This window comes from Bubalus bubalis, chromosome 5 (genome assembly GCF_019923935.1).
Source record: "Bubalus bubalis isolate 160015118507 breed Murrah chromosome 5, NDDB_SH_1, whole genome shotgun sequence".
NCBI lineage: Eukaryota > Metazoa > Chordata > Mammalia > Artiodactyla > Bovidae > Bubalus > Bubalus bubalis.
In genome coordinates, this window is record NC_059161.1 from 45846761 (window position 1) to 45860694 (window position 13934).

At 41.2% G+C, this 13934-nt stretch overlaps 1 pseudogene; it reads right to left on the bottom strand.

The window, feature by feature from the left end:
* The window catches only part of LOC102413399, a 63726-nt pseudogene extending 54118 nt beyond the window's left edge, over positions 1 to 9608 (bottom strand).
* Positions 9609 to 13934: the final 4326 nt, after the last annotated feature.

Consider the following 13934-nt stretch of genomic DNA (forward strand, 5'->3'; position numbering starts at 1 on the left):
ATTCATTTTCCCTGAAAACCCAAAAGGCTCGATATTATGTTATATTTATAATTAGGAAAACAACCTGTTTTAATTCTTACAGAACTATTTGATCTATTTATCATGTTTGAAAAAAAGCTCTTCTGTTTAGATTTTTCAACAAATGCAATGCTTTGCTAATTTACCAACATTTGGTGTTCATCTCCTCTGTATGAAAGTTTATCAGAGCCTTGTTACTATGAGTTTCATGCTTAATAAGGAACCAAAGCAGATAGTCTGTAGGTGTGTTCCAGCTTTGTTCTTCGTGGGGCATAACAGGGCAAAAGAGGACACATCAAGGCTTACATTCATTCTATCTAGTAATTGAATGCAGTCTTTCTGTAGGATAATCTGCCCAAACCCCATTATCATGATGATGAAAAGAAAATTGAATTATGAGCTATAGCATCCAAACTGCATAGCCTTGAAACCCAGGACTTCATGGACATGGAGATAGCATGATAATAGGGTGAAAGTTGGTGAGTGGAGATGTGTTCCCTCCCTACTATTTACCTGGGGCTAAACTATGGTGGAGGTAATGAAGATAATGACAACCCCCTTCAAAAGATTGCATGTGTGTACTGCTACACTCACTGCTCCCAACCCTGAAGCAGGCCACCACCGATCCATGCCTCCACTGGAGACTCAAGACACTCCCGGGCAAGTCTGGGTCAGTCTTTTGTGGGATCACTGCTCCTTTCTCCTAGGTCCTGGTGAACACAAGGTTCTGTTTGTGCCCTCCAAGAGTCTATTTCCGAGTCCTTTGTAAGTTCTGGCAGCTTACATGGTGGGGTTAATGGCGACCTCTTCCAAGGGGGGTTATGCCATACACAACTCTGCTGCACCCAGAGTCCCTGTCTCTGCGGCAGTCCACTGCTGACCCGTACCTCCACAGGAGATGCTCAAACACAGTTTGTGCTGATCACACAGTCAAAGGCTTTCCATTTAGTTCTGTTGCTCAGTCATGTCTGATTCTTTGTGACCCCATGGACTGCAGCACGCCAGGCCTCCCTGTCCAACACCAACTCCTGGAGTTTACTCAAACTCATATCCAATGAGTCACTGATGCCATCCAACCATCTCATCCTCTGTTATTCCTTTCTCCTCCTGCCTTCAATCTTTCCCAGCATCAGGGTCTTTTCAAATGAGTCAGCTCTTTGCATCAGGTGGCCAAAGTATTGGAGTTTCAGCTTCAACATCAGTCCTTCCAATGAACATTCAAGACTGATTTCCTTTAGGATGGACTGGTTGGACCTCCTTGCAGTCCAAGGGACTCTCAAGAGTCTTCTCCAACACCACTGTTCAAAAGCATCAATTCTTCAGCGCTCAGCCTTCTTCACAGTCCAACTCTCACATCAGTACATGACTACAGGAAAAACCATAGCCTTGACTAGATGGACCTTTGTTGGCAAAATAATGTCTCTGCTTTTTAACTTGCTCTCTAGGTTGGTCATAACTTTTCTTCCAAGGAGAAAATGTCTTTTAATTTCATGGCTACAGTCACCATCTGCAGTGAATTTGGAGTCCATAATAATAGTCTGCCAGTTTCCACTGTTTTTCCATCTATTTGCCATGAAGTGATGGGACTGGATGCCATGATCTCTGTTTTCTGAATGTTGAGCTTTAAGCCAACTTTTTCACTCTCCTCTTTCACTTTCATCAAGAGGCTTTTTAGTTCCTCTTCACTTTCTGCCATAAGGGTGGTGTCAACTGCATATCTGAGGTTATTGATATTTCTCCCGGCAATCTTGATTCCAGCTTGTGCTTCTTCCAGCCCAGCGTTTTTCATGATGTACTCTGCATATAAGTTAAATATGCATGGTGACAATATACAGCATTGACTTACTCCTTCAATAAAGCAGAAATAGATGTTTTTCTAGAACTCTCTCTTGCTTTTTTGATAATCCAACGGATGTTGACAATTTGAACTCTGGTTTCTCTGCCTCTTCTAAAACCAATTTGAACATCTGGAAGTTCATGGTTCACATATTGCCAAAGCCTGGCTTGGAGAATTTTGAGCATTACTTTACTAGCATGTGAGATGAGTACAATTGTGCAGTAGTTTGAGTATTCTTTGGCATTGCCTTTCTTTGGGATTGGAATGAAAACGGATCTTTTCCATTCCTGTGGACACTGCTGAGTTTTCCAAATTTGCTGGCATATTGAGTGCAGCACTTTCACAGAATCATCTTTTAGGATCTGAAATAGCTCAACTGGAATTCCATCACCTCCACTAGCTTTGTTCATCGTGATGCTTCTTAAGGCCCACATGACTTCACATTCCAGGATGTCTAGCTCTTGGTGAGTGATCATACAAATGATCATAATTATCTGGGTCATGAAGATCTTTTTTGTACAGTTCTTCTGTGTATTCTTGCCACCTCTTCTTAATATCTTCTGCTTCTGTTAGATCCCTAGCATTTCTTTCCTTTATTGAGCCCATCTTTGCATGAAATGTTCCTTTAGTATCTCTAATTTTCTTGAAGAGCTCTCTAGTCTTTCCCATTCTATTGTTTTCCTCTATTTCTTTGCACTGAACACTGAGGAAAGCTTTCTTAACTCTCCTTGATATTCTTTGGAACTCTGCATTCAAATGGGTATATCTTTCCTTTTCTCCTTTGCTTTTACTTCTCTTATTTTCACAGATATTTGTAATGCCTCCTCAGACAGCCATTTTGCTTTTTTATGTTTATTTTTCTTGGGGATGATCTTGATCCCTGTCTCTTGTACAATGTCAAGAACTTCCATCCATAGTTCATCAGGCACTCTATCAGATCTAATCCGTTGAATCTATTTCTCACTTCCACTGTATAATCATAAGGGATTTGATTTAGATCATGCCTGAATGGTCTAGTGGTTTTCCCTACTTTCTTCAATTTCAGTCTGAATTTGGCAATAAGGAGTTCATGATCTGAGCCACAGTCACCTCTCAGTCTTGTTTTTGCTGACTGTATAGAGCTTCTCCATCTTTGGCTGCAAAGAATATAATCAATCTGATTTCGGTATTGACCATGTGTGGAGCCTGGTAGGCTGCCGTCTATGGGGTCACACAGAGTTGGACATGATTGAAGCGACTTAGCAGCAGCAGCAGCAGCAGAGTCTTCTCTTGTATTGTTGGAAGAGGGTGTTTACTATGACCACTGCATTCTCTTGGCAGAACTCTATTAGCCTTTGCCCTGCTTCATTCCGTACTCCAAGGCCAAATTTGCCTGTTACTCCAGGTGCTTCTTGACTTCCTACTTTTGCATTCTAGTCCCCTATAATGAAAGGGACATCTTTTTTGGGTGTTGGTTCTAGAAGGTCTTGTAGGTCTTCATAGAACCATTCAACTTCAGCTTCTTCAGCATTATTGGTTGGGGCATAGACTTGGATTACCATGATATTGAATGCTTTGCTTTGGAAACAGAGATCATTCTGTCAGTTTTTGAGATTGCATCCAAGTACTACATTTTGGACTCTTTTGTTGACTCTGAAGGCTAATCCATTTCTTCTAGGGATTCCTGCCCACAGTAGTAGATATAATGGCCATCTGAGTTAAATTCACCCATTCCAGTCAATTTTAGTTCGCTGATTCCTAAAATGTCAATGTTCATTCTTGCCATCTCCTGTTTGACCACTTCCAATTTGCCTTGGTTCATGGACCTAACATTCCAGGTTCCTATGCAATATTGCTGTTTATAGCATCGAACCTTGCTTCTATCACCAGTCACATCCACAAATGGGTATTGTTTTTGCTTTGGCTCCATCTCTTCATTCTTTCTGGAGTTATTTCTCCACTGATCTCCAGTAGCATGTTGGGCACCTATTGACTGGGGAGTTCCTCTTTAAGTGTCCTATCTTTTTGCCTTTTAATACTGTTCATGGGGTTCTCAAGGCAAGAATACTGCAGTGGTTTGCCATTCCCTTCTCCAGTGGACCACATTCTGTCAGACCTCTCCACCATGACCTGCCCATCTACACGGCATGGCTCATGTTTCATTGAGTTAGACAAGGCTGTGGTCCATGTGACCAGATTGGTTAGTTTTCCGTGATTGTGGTTTTCAGTCTGTCTGCCCTCTGATGGAGAAGGATAAGAGGCTTATGGAAGCTTCCTGATATGAAAGACCTACTGAGGGGGAAACTGGGTCTTGTTCTGGTGGGTGGGGTCATGCTCAGTAAATCTTTAAAAACTGTGGAAAATTCTTAAAGAGATGGGAATACCAGACCAGCAGACCTGCCTCTTGAGAAATCTGTATGCAGCTCAGGAAGTAACAGTTAGAACTGGACGTGGAACAACAGACTGGTTCCAAACTGTGAAAAGAATACGTCAAGGCTGTATATTGTCACCCTGCTTATTTAACTTATATGCAGAGTACATCATGAGAAACACTGGGCTGGATGAAGCACAAGATGGAATCGAGATTGCCAGGAGAAATATCAATAACCTCAGATATGCAGATGACACCATCCTTATGGCAGAAAGTGAAGAGCTAAAAAGCCTCTTGATGAAAGTGAAAGAGAAGAGTGAAAAAGTTGGCTTAAAGCTCAACATTCAGAAAACTAAGATCATGGCATCGGGTCCCATCACTTCATGGCAAATAGATGGGGAAACAGTGGAAATAGTGACAGACTTTATTTGGGGGGGCTCCAAAACCACTGCAGATGGTGACTGCAGCCATGAAATTAAAAGACACTTGCTCCTTGGAAGAAAAGTTATGACCAATCTAGACAGCATATTAAAAAGCAGAGACATTACTTTGCCAACAAAGGTCCATCTAGTCAAGGCTATGGCTTTTCCCGTAGTCATGTATTGATGTGAGAGTTGGACTATAAAGAAAGCTGAGTACCGAAGAACTGATGCTTTTGAACTGTGGTGTTGGAGAAGACTCTTGAGAGTCCCTTGGCCTGCAAGGAGATCCAGCCCGTCCATCCTAAAGGAAATCAGTCCTGAATATTCACTGATACTCATTGACTGATGTTGAAGCTGAAACTCTAATACTTTGGCCACCTGATGCGAAGAGCTGACTCATTTGAAAAGACCCTGATGCTGGGAAAGATTGAAGGCAGGAGGAGAAGGGGACAACACAGGATGAGATGGTTGGATGGCATCAGAACTCAAGACATGCGTTTGAGTAAACTCTGGGAGTTGGTGCTGGAAATGGAGGCCTGGTGTGCTACAGTCCATGGGGTCACAAGGAGTCAGACATGACTGAGCAACTGAACTGAACTGAGGATGAAAGTGAGAGTGAAAGTGAAAGTCGAGTCCAACTCTTTGAGACCCCTATGGACTGCATGAAATTCTCCAGGCCAGAATACTTGAGTGGGTTGCTGTTCCCTTCTCCAGGAGGTCTTCCCAACCCAGGGATCGACCCAGGTCTCCTGCATTGCAGGTGGATTCTTTACCGTCTGAGCCACCAGGGAAGCCTTGATAATAGGGTAAATGAGCAATTATAGGCTAGGAAGTCTACTTGAAAATAAATTTGCTTTTAATATGTGGTAATAATTCCAACTTTAAAGCTAAAACAGATTCTTCTCATTGTGTAGATTTCTTCCCATATCCTGCCGCCTGCCTCCACAATGTAATGGATTTGTGACTAAGACTGGTGTCATCATAATGTTCTTGGGACAGAATGATAGTCCAGTGACTCATCAGGCACTAGAAAGGGAAAATATTCAAGAAATTTAACATCACTGGCATTTGAAATATTTCAGTACTGTGAATCTCTTCCTAAAAATAAGGACAACAAAATAACTTTATGCACTGATAAAAGCCACAAGTCAAAACAACTGTGACAAAGCACAGAACAAATTATAAATTGCTTTAAAAAATCATCATGGTTACTCATAAAAATCTCAACATTTGCCAACCAATTTTTCTTGTCAAAATACAGTGTTTCTTCTGAGGTTTATAACCTCAATTTGTCCAATTTCTCCCCATAAATGCTCCTTTTAATGGCTGGGGCACACAATAGTATTCAGATTCTAAAGACTTCTTTCTGTAGGAACAACATTTGAGAAGCAGATGAGTACCTTTCAAAGGCAATTGTAGTTGAGATTGTGGATGAGAATGATGGGGAAAATGAAAAAAAGTTATCTGAGGACTCTGGCCTATGCCAAGAAATAAGTGAGTAGAGCAGGAGGTTTGAAACACAGCTCAGGTAACTAAATGGCAGGCAAGTCTCAGATTGTTGGCATCTCATTTTTTCCTTTCTAGCCCTATTTATCCCTGGTCTTCGTTCCTTTACTCAACCCATGCTCCTGTTACTTCTCTTCCCTGACTCCCTATCCTCCATTCTTCTTTTCCTGTGGTTCTCTCTGTGCATATTGGCCTTCTGAGATCTATACTTCAGAGAAAACTGGGCTGTGAGACCTGCAAAAATGGATATCTATCCCTTTGTGGTTGCTTCTAGGAAATACTAACCATACTTAAGATATGATTAATTTCCTAATATCTTACCACCAGTAAGATATTAAAACTCATTAAAAGTTAAAAAATTTTATTAAGAACATTTAATATTTTATGGTTGTGGTTCAGTTGCTAAGTCGTGTACTACTCTTTGTGACTCTGTGGACTGCAGCATGCCAGGCTCCCCTGTCCGTCACTATCCCCTGGAATTTGCTCAGATTCATGTCCATTGAGTTGGTGATGCTATCTAACAATCTCATCCTCTGCCTCCCCCTTCTGTTGCCTTCAACCTTTCACAGCATTAGGGTCTTTTCCAATGAGTTGGCTCTTCTCATCAGTTGGCCAAAGTTTTGGAGCTTCAGCTTCAGCATTAGTCTTTCCAAAAAATACTCAGGGTTGATTTCCTTTAGGATTGATTAATTTGCTCTCCTGGCAGTTCAAAGGATTCTCAGGAGTCTTTTCTGGCACCACAATTCAAAAGCATCAGTTCTTCAGCGTTCAGGCTTCTTTAGGGTCCAACTCGCACATCTGTACATGACTACTGGCAAAACCATAGCTTTGACTATATGGACCTTTGTTGGAAAAGTAATGTCTGTGCTTTTTAATATGCTGTATAGGTTTGTCAGAGCTTTCTTTCCAAGGAACAAGTGTCTCTTAATTTCATGGCTGCAGTCACCCTCCACAATGATTTTGGAGCCCAAGAAAAGAAAACTTGTCACTATTTCCACTTTTTTCCCTATTTGTCACAAAGTGATGGGACCAGATACCATGATCTTAGCATTTTGAATGCTGAGTTTTAAGCCAGCTTTTTCACTCTCCTCTATCACCCTCATTAAGAGGCTCTTGAACAGAGAATGGATAATAGTGGGAAAATTGCTGAAATTTGAGGAAAAGGGTTATAGTTTAGTTGATAATACTGTATCAAGGCCAATTTCCTGTTCTTGATTGTAGTATTATGGTTATGTAAGATGATAACATTAGGGGAAGCAGGGTGAGAGATGTAAAGGAACATTTTTTCATATTATTTTTTCAACTTTTCTGTAAGTCTATAATAGTTCAAAATAATATTTCAATAAAATAAGGTAAAATAAGAATAGTGGGTAGTCAGTGAGGCAAACACTAGGATGTGGGTCAAACATCTAGAAAACTTAGATGATGGGAAGATTTTGATCCTACTTTTCAGTTAAAATGATTGAGAAATAGAGAAGTTCTTTGACATAACCACAGTACACTGTACATAAATACCTTCGCCTTCAGCTCGGGTTTGACTATTATGATTCTATGACAAGGAGAGTTACATAGAATGAAAAATATTATGTGATATTTATTTTCTTCAAAAAGTTAGGATGGTTTTTTGAAATGCATGTTCATTTGTGATTGGGGAGTATTGGAAGCGATAGTGAGGAATCTCAATAAAATGACATCTAACAATCATGAAAGTATAAAGTTACATATTACTTATGTTAAAATCAGAATAGCAGTAGATGATATGTGCTACGCGTGCATATGTGGGTGGGGGAAATTTTTATTTTGGGAAAGTGTCACAACATTCCAAGAAACTGTGATTTTACTATTCTCACCAAAAGGCTCTTAGTAATACAGAAAAACTGCTTTGGAAAACTGTTTTATTATTAAGATAAAATTGCAACAAAAATATCCTGTCTTGAAGTCTGTACCTTGGTGTAAATGATGTGCTAAGTGAAGTGAAGTCCCTCAGTTGTGTCCGACTCTTTGCGACCCCATGGACTGTAGCCAGCCAGGCTCCTCCGTCCATGGGATTTCCCAGGCAAGAGTACTGGAGTGGGTTGCCATTTCCTTCTCCAGCGGATCTCCCCAACCCAGGGATCAAACCCAGGTCTCCTGTATTGTAGGCAGATGCTTTTACCGTCTGAGCCACCAGGGAAGTCCTCAAATGATGTGCTAAAGCCCCCCACTATTATTGTGTAACTGTCAATTTCCCCTTTCATCAATGTTAGCATTTGCCTTATATATTGGAGTACCCTATGTTGGGTGCATGTATACTTACAATTGATATATCTTCTTCTTGGATTGATCCCTTGATCATCACATAGTGTTCTGCCTTATCTCTTGTCACAGTCTTTATTTTAAAGTCTATTTTGTCTGGTATGAGTATTGGTACTCCAGCCATCTTTTATTTCCATTTGCATGGAATATCTTTCTATCCCCTCAATTTCAGTCTGGATGTGTCCCTAGGTCTTAAGTGGATCTCTTGTAGACAGCATATATATTGGTCTTGTTTTGGTATCCATTCAACCAGTTTATCCTTTTGATTGGAGTGTTTAATCCATTTATATTTAAGGTAATTACCGATATGTATGTTTCTATTGGGCATCCCAGGTAGCTCAGAGGGTAAAGAATCTGCCTGCAATGCAGGAGACCTGAGTTCAATCCCTGGGTCAGGAAGATTCCCTGGAGAAGGGAATGGCTACCCACTCTAGTATTCTTGCCTGGGAAATCCCATGGACAGAGGAGCCTGGTGGCCTACAGCCCGTGGGGTTGCAAAGAATGGGACACAACAGAGCGACTGAGCACACACACACTCACAGATTCTTTAGTTTTCCAGAAGGTGGTGCTATAGCACAAGTGTTTGGGTTTTTTGGCCTGAGCTCCTTGTACTTGAAAAGCAGCACTTTCCACCCACTGTCTCTGCTTAGAGTTGATGCCCAGTATCCCCATGGTCACTGCTTCTGCTCCGGGGTCACTTGTGCCTTGCTGCTGCTGTTTTCTCGGTCATCACTGCAAGGGGTACCAGGACATTGGGCACTTAAGTCACATTTGCCATTTCTTGAGCCACAGGCTCAGCCACCACAGGGAGTGGAGGGTTGGGGGTGCCTGGGTTGTGGCCCCTTCTGCCACGTCAGGTTCATGGGCTGCACTCGTGTGGGAAAGCAGCAGGGGACCAGATTCTTGGAGGCACGTTTCACTTCCACTGCTGCCCCGCTATCTATCTGACTGTGGGCGCTGCTGTGGCTGGGAGGCCAGAGTTGTGTGTGGTTTCCCTTGCTGCTCCCAGGTTCTCTGGGATGGCAGGCCGAGCTGCTGCAATCACAGGGCCACGATTGCAGGCACTGCCTCTGCTGTCCCCAGGTTCCACCTCCTCTATGAGTTCCAGTTTACCCACCTTCAGATGTACAGGTATGTGGAATTCTCCAGGGTCCCCTGCGTTGGGCAGAGGAACCTTCATGGTCAGTGTTTTGCTGGTTGTAGATTGAAGGGGAGAGATAGAGTGTCTCACCCAGTCATGATGCTGATGTTAACTCTGCTTCTCTCACTTATAATGTTCAGGTAATAGTTTAAAATTTTTTGCCTTTTAATGTACATATATACACCTGTGTTTTCGGTATTTTGGGGGGAATCTTCAAAATTAAGTTTTGAGGAGCACGATTAATAGATCCACCAATATGATTTTTAAAAATTGCGGTCAATAAAAGTTTTAATTATACAATTTTAATTATTTTATCACCTTCTTTTGTACTGGAACACAGAATTCTCCGGCTTGGATAATATTATAACTAATGTGGTTGAACAGTCTTCCTGAAGGAAAAAAAGGCTAATCCAATTTACCTCTAAAATCTGTTAGGTATTTAGTAATTTTGTCCATTCTCTTCGGAGGGGGGCGGGGGCGGACTGAAAGATAACTGAGGCAGGGATTGCACTTGGTACTTTATAAGTATGCAATGTTGTCAGTAGCTCCATTTTAAGGATAAGGAAATGGGTTTATAGACATAAAGTGGTGGCCAGGAACATGTAGTAGGCAGCAGAGGTGAAGCTGAACTCCACTGGATTTACCAGCTTCCCCCTTCTCCTGCCTTAGTATCTATGAGCCACTCCAATTTAACCTCCATGACCACATCTATCTACTTCAGTGGTTACTTCTCATTTTCCTTCTGCCTCTTCCTTGGCCATTCTCTTTTACAGCTTCAGACTTCCTTTGTTTAAATGTCTTGATATGAATAGCCCCAAATTATTGATGAAAATTAGTAGTTTCCATTGAAAAGTCTTCATTCTAAATCCCTTTCTCATCTGATTGAGGCAAAAAATAAGCACACTTGACCACAAATTCTTAAAGAGAAGGTTCACCTATTAGAGTAGTGCTATATATAGGAAACATATTTCATTATCTTCTACCCCTTAATCCTAGAGACAGAGGTCTTCTCAATCCTGGATCCCATAGGTTTATCAATGAGTATGTCTGATGCTCAGGCCTCCCAGGTGGTTCAGTGGTAAAGAATCTGCCTGCCAATGCAGCAGACACTGGTTTGATCCCTGGGTCGGGAAGATCCCCTGGAGGAGGAAATGGCAACACATTCCAGTATTCTTGCCTGGGAAATCCCATGGACAGAGGTGCTTAGTGGGCTTCAGTCCATGGGGTCACAAGAGTCAGACACAACTTACTGACTAAACAACACGTTTGATGCTAATACAGCAAATAGATTTTAATGAGCTCTTTTGGTACTCAGCACTCTGCCCTGCGGCTGGATAGCCATAATTATGTCTTTTGTGGAAGCTCTGAAGAACAGGGTCAAGTGTCAGCCAGTATCTCAGGTTAATCAGAAGATATACCAAGACAATGTCCTCGACTGCCTGGCTTCACACAGTTGTATTGTGGTCTTGACTCTTTGCTTCTTGGCATCACAAATGGCAGACAGTGATCAGCAGCTTCTTTTATCTCACTCAGATTCCAGATGGAAATAGCTCTAGGTTAGTTGCTCAAAGCCAGTTGCTAAATGGCCAATTTAATGAATTTGCTTTAAAAAAAAAAAAAAAAAAACCTAATTCATTTTACCTTATTAAGAAGTTTTAATCTTAATATCTTTTAAAAAACATTAAATTTGTCTCTCAAATATTTCTTGCTGCGGTAAGGCAAAAGAACAGTGCAAGACAAATAATATAGCCATACTGAAGCATGATCTTTAAAATATACTTGGGTATAAAATATTCTCATAAGTTCTTGTGAAAGTGTATTTTTTCTGTCAACCAAACAAAACAGTTAAATGAGTAAATCTGGCCCATGGCTTTCTATGAACTTCCCTTTTGTGTCTGCGTGGCAAGGTTGGTGGTGTTTCAGTCTGATCAGTTCTTAAGTCCCATGACTTTTTTCCTTTGAAATTTGTTTGCCTGTCATTCTATATATCTGCTAACCAGGATCAATGGATTGAGTTTGTCTCCACCTTAAAACATATTTATTTGCCATTTTTGTAAATTCTTGACTACCACTTCCCCATCATCATGGTTATCCAGAACAAACTCTTGGACACCCTGCTGGGAGTAGGTCATTCCAAGGAGTGAGCACTGTGATCAGTTAATGGTTCATTAACTTTTTTCTGTTCATGCTCACATCTGAGATACCTCATGGTTTAATAAAGTCTCTGCGATGCCAAGATATACACATACACAAGCAGTGAAGCCTAACTGAACGGTGAGCATCTCCAGAAATAATAGCTCTGGGGTTTAAGTTTCTCAGTTTCACCACTACTGACATCTGGGGAGTGGAAAGTCCCTTGGGGATTTTGGGGTTTGTCCTGTGTATTACAGGATGTTCAGCAGCATCTCTGACTTTCACCTACTAGATACCAGGAGCACCCTTTCTCACTTGTAACCAAAAATTTCTCTGGACACCTGCCAAATGTCTCGTGAGACAACACTGTCCCAAGTGTACAAATCCTGAAGTTGATTTTCAGCATGACCCTCTCACAGAGAATTCTAAAACCCTTATTTAGGATTTCATCAGAAAGTCCAGTGTTTTAAACTTCACTAACATCACACAAAGGTTTCAGCTCAAAGGTTTCACGATGGCTCATAATATGCTAGCATATAGTTGACAGCCATACAGAGACTGTTGGAGGCTACAGACTTGATCTACTGTTATCTTTATTACATAAGTGGTTATGTTTCTCGTTGAGCCCTCAAATACTGTTTAGATTGAGGATGTCTGCTAAGGCAAAATAGCATTCAGTTGCCAGTCTGGTTATTGAGTTACGGGTAAAATCTGATTTTGTTTGATTTTTTCCCAATAAAAATCTTTCTTTTTAAACCAAATAGGCTGTAGGAAATCAAACTGTACAAGCATCACATCATCATCACAATGTAAAAAACACTGCTGAGAACAATGCTGCATGGGCTAAAAGAATCTAGGGGCTCGACACTTCCACAAAACAGTTTGAAATCCCTTTCATAGTAATGAAAAGAATACCCACTCAGGCCTAAGAAATTAGTTATAAGAATGTAATTTCATTTTTTCATCACAATGCTTCTACAACTTTTAAAAATTGAGATACAATTGGCATATTAACATTAGAATGTTGTTTTAATTATGCTTTTAAATGCCATCTATGCTATCTTTTAAATACCACTGGGGAGTTGGTGTTAATAAGACTGTTTTTCCAAGAAATACATATCAAGCGTAAGTATCCATTGTTTTTTAAAGATACTTGATAGAATACTACTTACAGACAAGATGCTTTAAGTAGTGGGTCTTTGTAATTCTGTATACATGTGTGTGTGTACCTAGTTGCTCAGTCATGTCTGACTCTTTCTGACCCCACGGACTGTAGCCCACCAGGCTCCTCTGTCCATGGAATTCTACAGGCAAGAATACTCAAGTGGGCTGCTGTGCCCTCCTCCACGGAATCTTCCCAACCCAGGACTCTATACATGTAGGAGGGGGAAAAAAACCAAATTGCTCCAACTCCCTACATAATTGAGGTTGGGTCTATTTTAAATGAAGCCTTCAGTTTCAAGCTTAAATCAACTTAACCTGGCTCTCCCTACTGCTGCGGCTGCTGCTAAGTCACTTCAGTCATGTCTGACTCTGTGCAACCCCACAGACGGCAGCCCATGAGGCTCCCCCATCCCTGGGATTCTCCAGGCAAGAACACTGGAGTGGGTTGCCATTTCCTTCTCCAATGCATGAAAGTGAAAAGTGAAAGTGAAGTCGCTCAGTCGTGTTCGACTCTTAGCGACCCTATGGACTACAGCCTACCAGGCTCCTCCATCCATGGGATTCTCCAGGCAAGAGTACTGGAGTGGGGTGCCATTGCCTTCTCCACTGGATCTCCCTAGAACTGCTAATTCAAAATTCCCTAAGGTTGAAGCTACCTGTGGAAAAATCCTCGCACTGTTGCAGAGAGATGATGGGCAAGACTCTTTCATGACAGCCTCCCTTTATTTCCAAGCTTCCTGCTTGCATCCCTTATCCTTTCTAATCTAATCCATGTCCTATAGTTTTTGACTCATAGTCTTTTCAGTCTATGATAATTCAAATAAGAACAGGAGGTGTGTGTGTATCTGTGTAATTAGCACATAGGTATATTTCTTAATTTTGTTAATCTAACCTGTTACCTTATATATGTATGTATATAAATATTCTATATATATGCATGCACACACACACACACACAGACTCACATTCTCACTTAGGAGGGCAAAAGCTTGGTCAGCTTATGCTCCCAAATTACAGGAAAATAAAAGATGTCTGAAGACATAACTTGGGAATGAGGTCACAGGTACT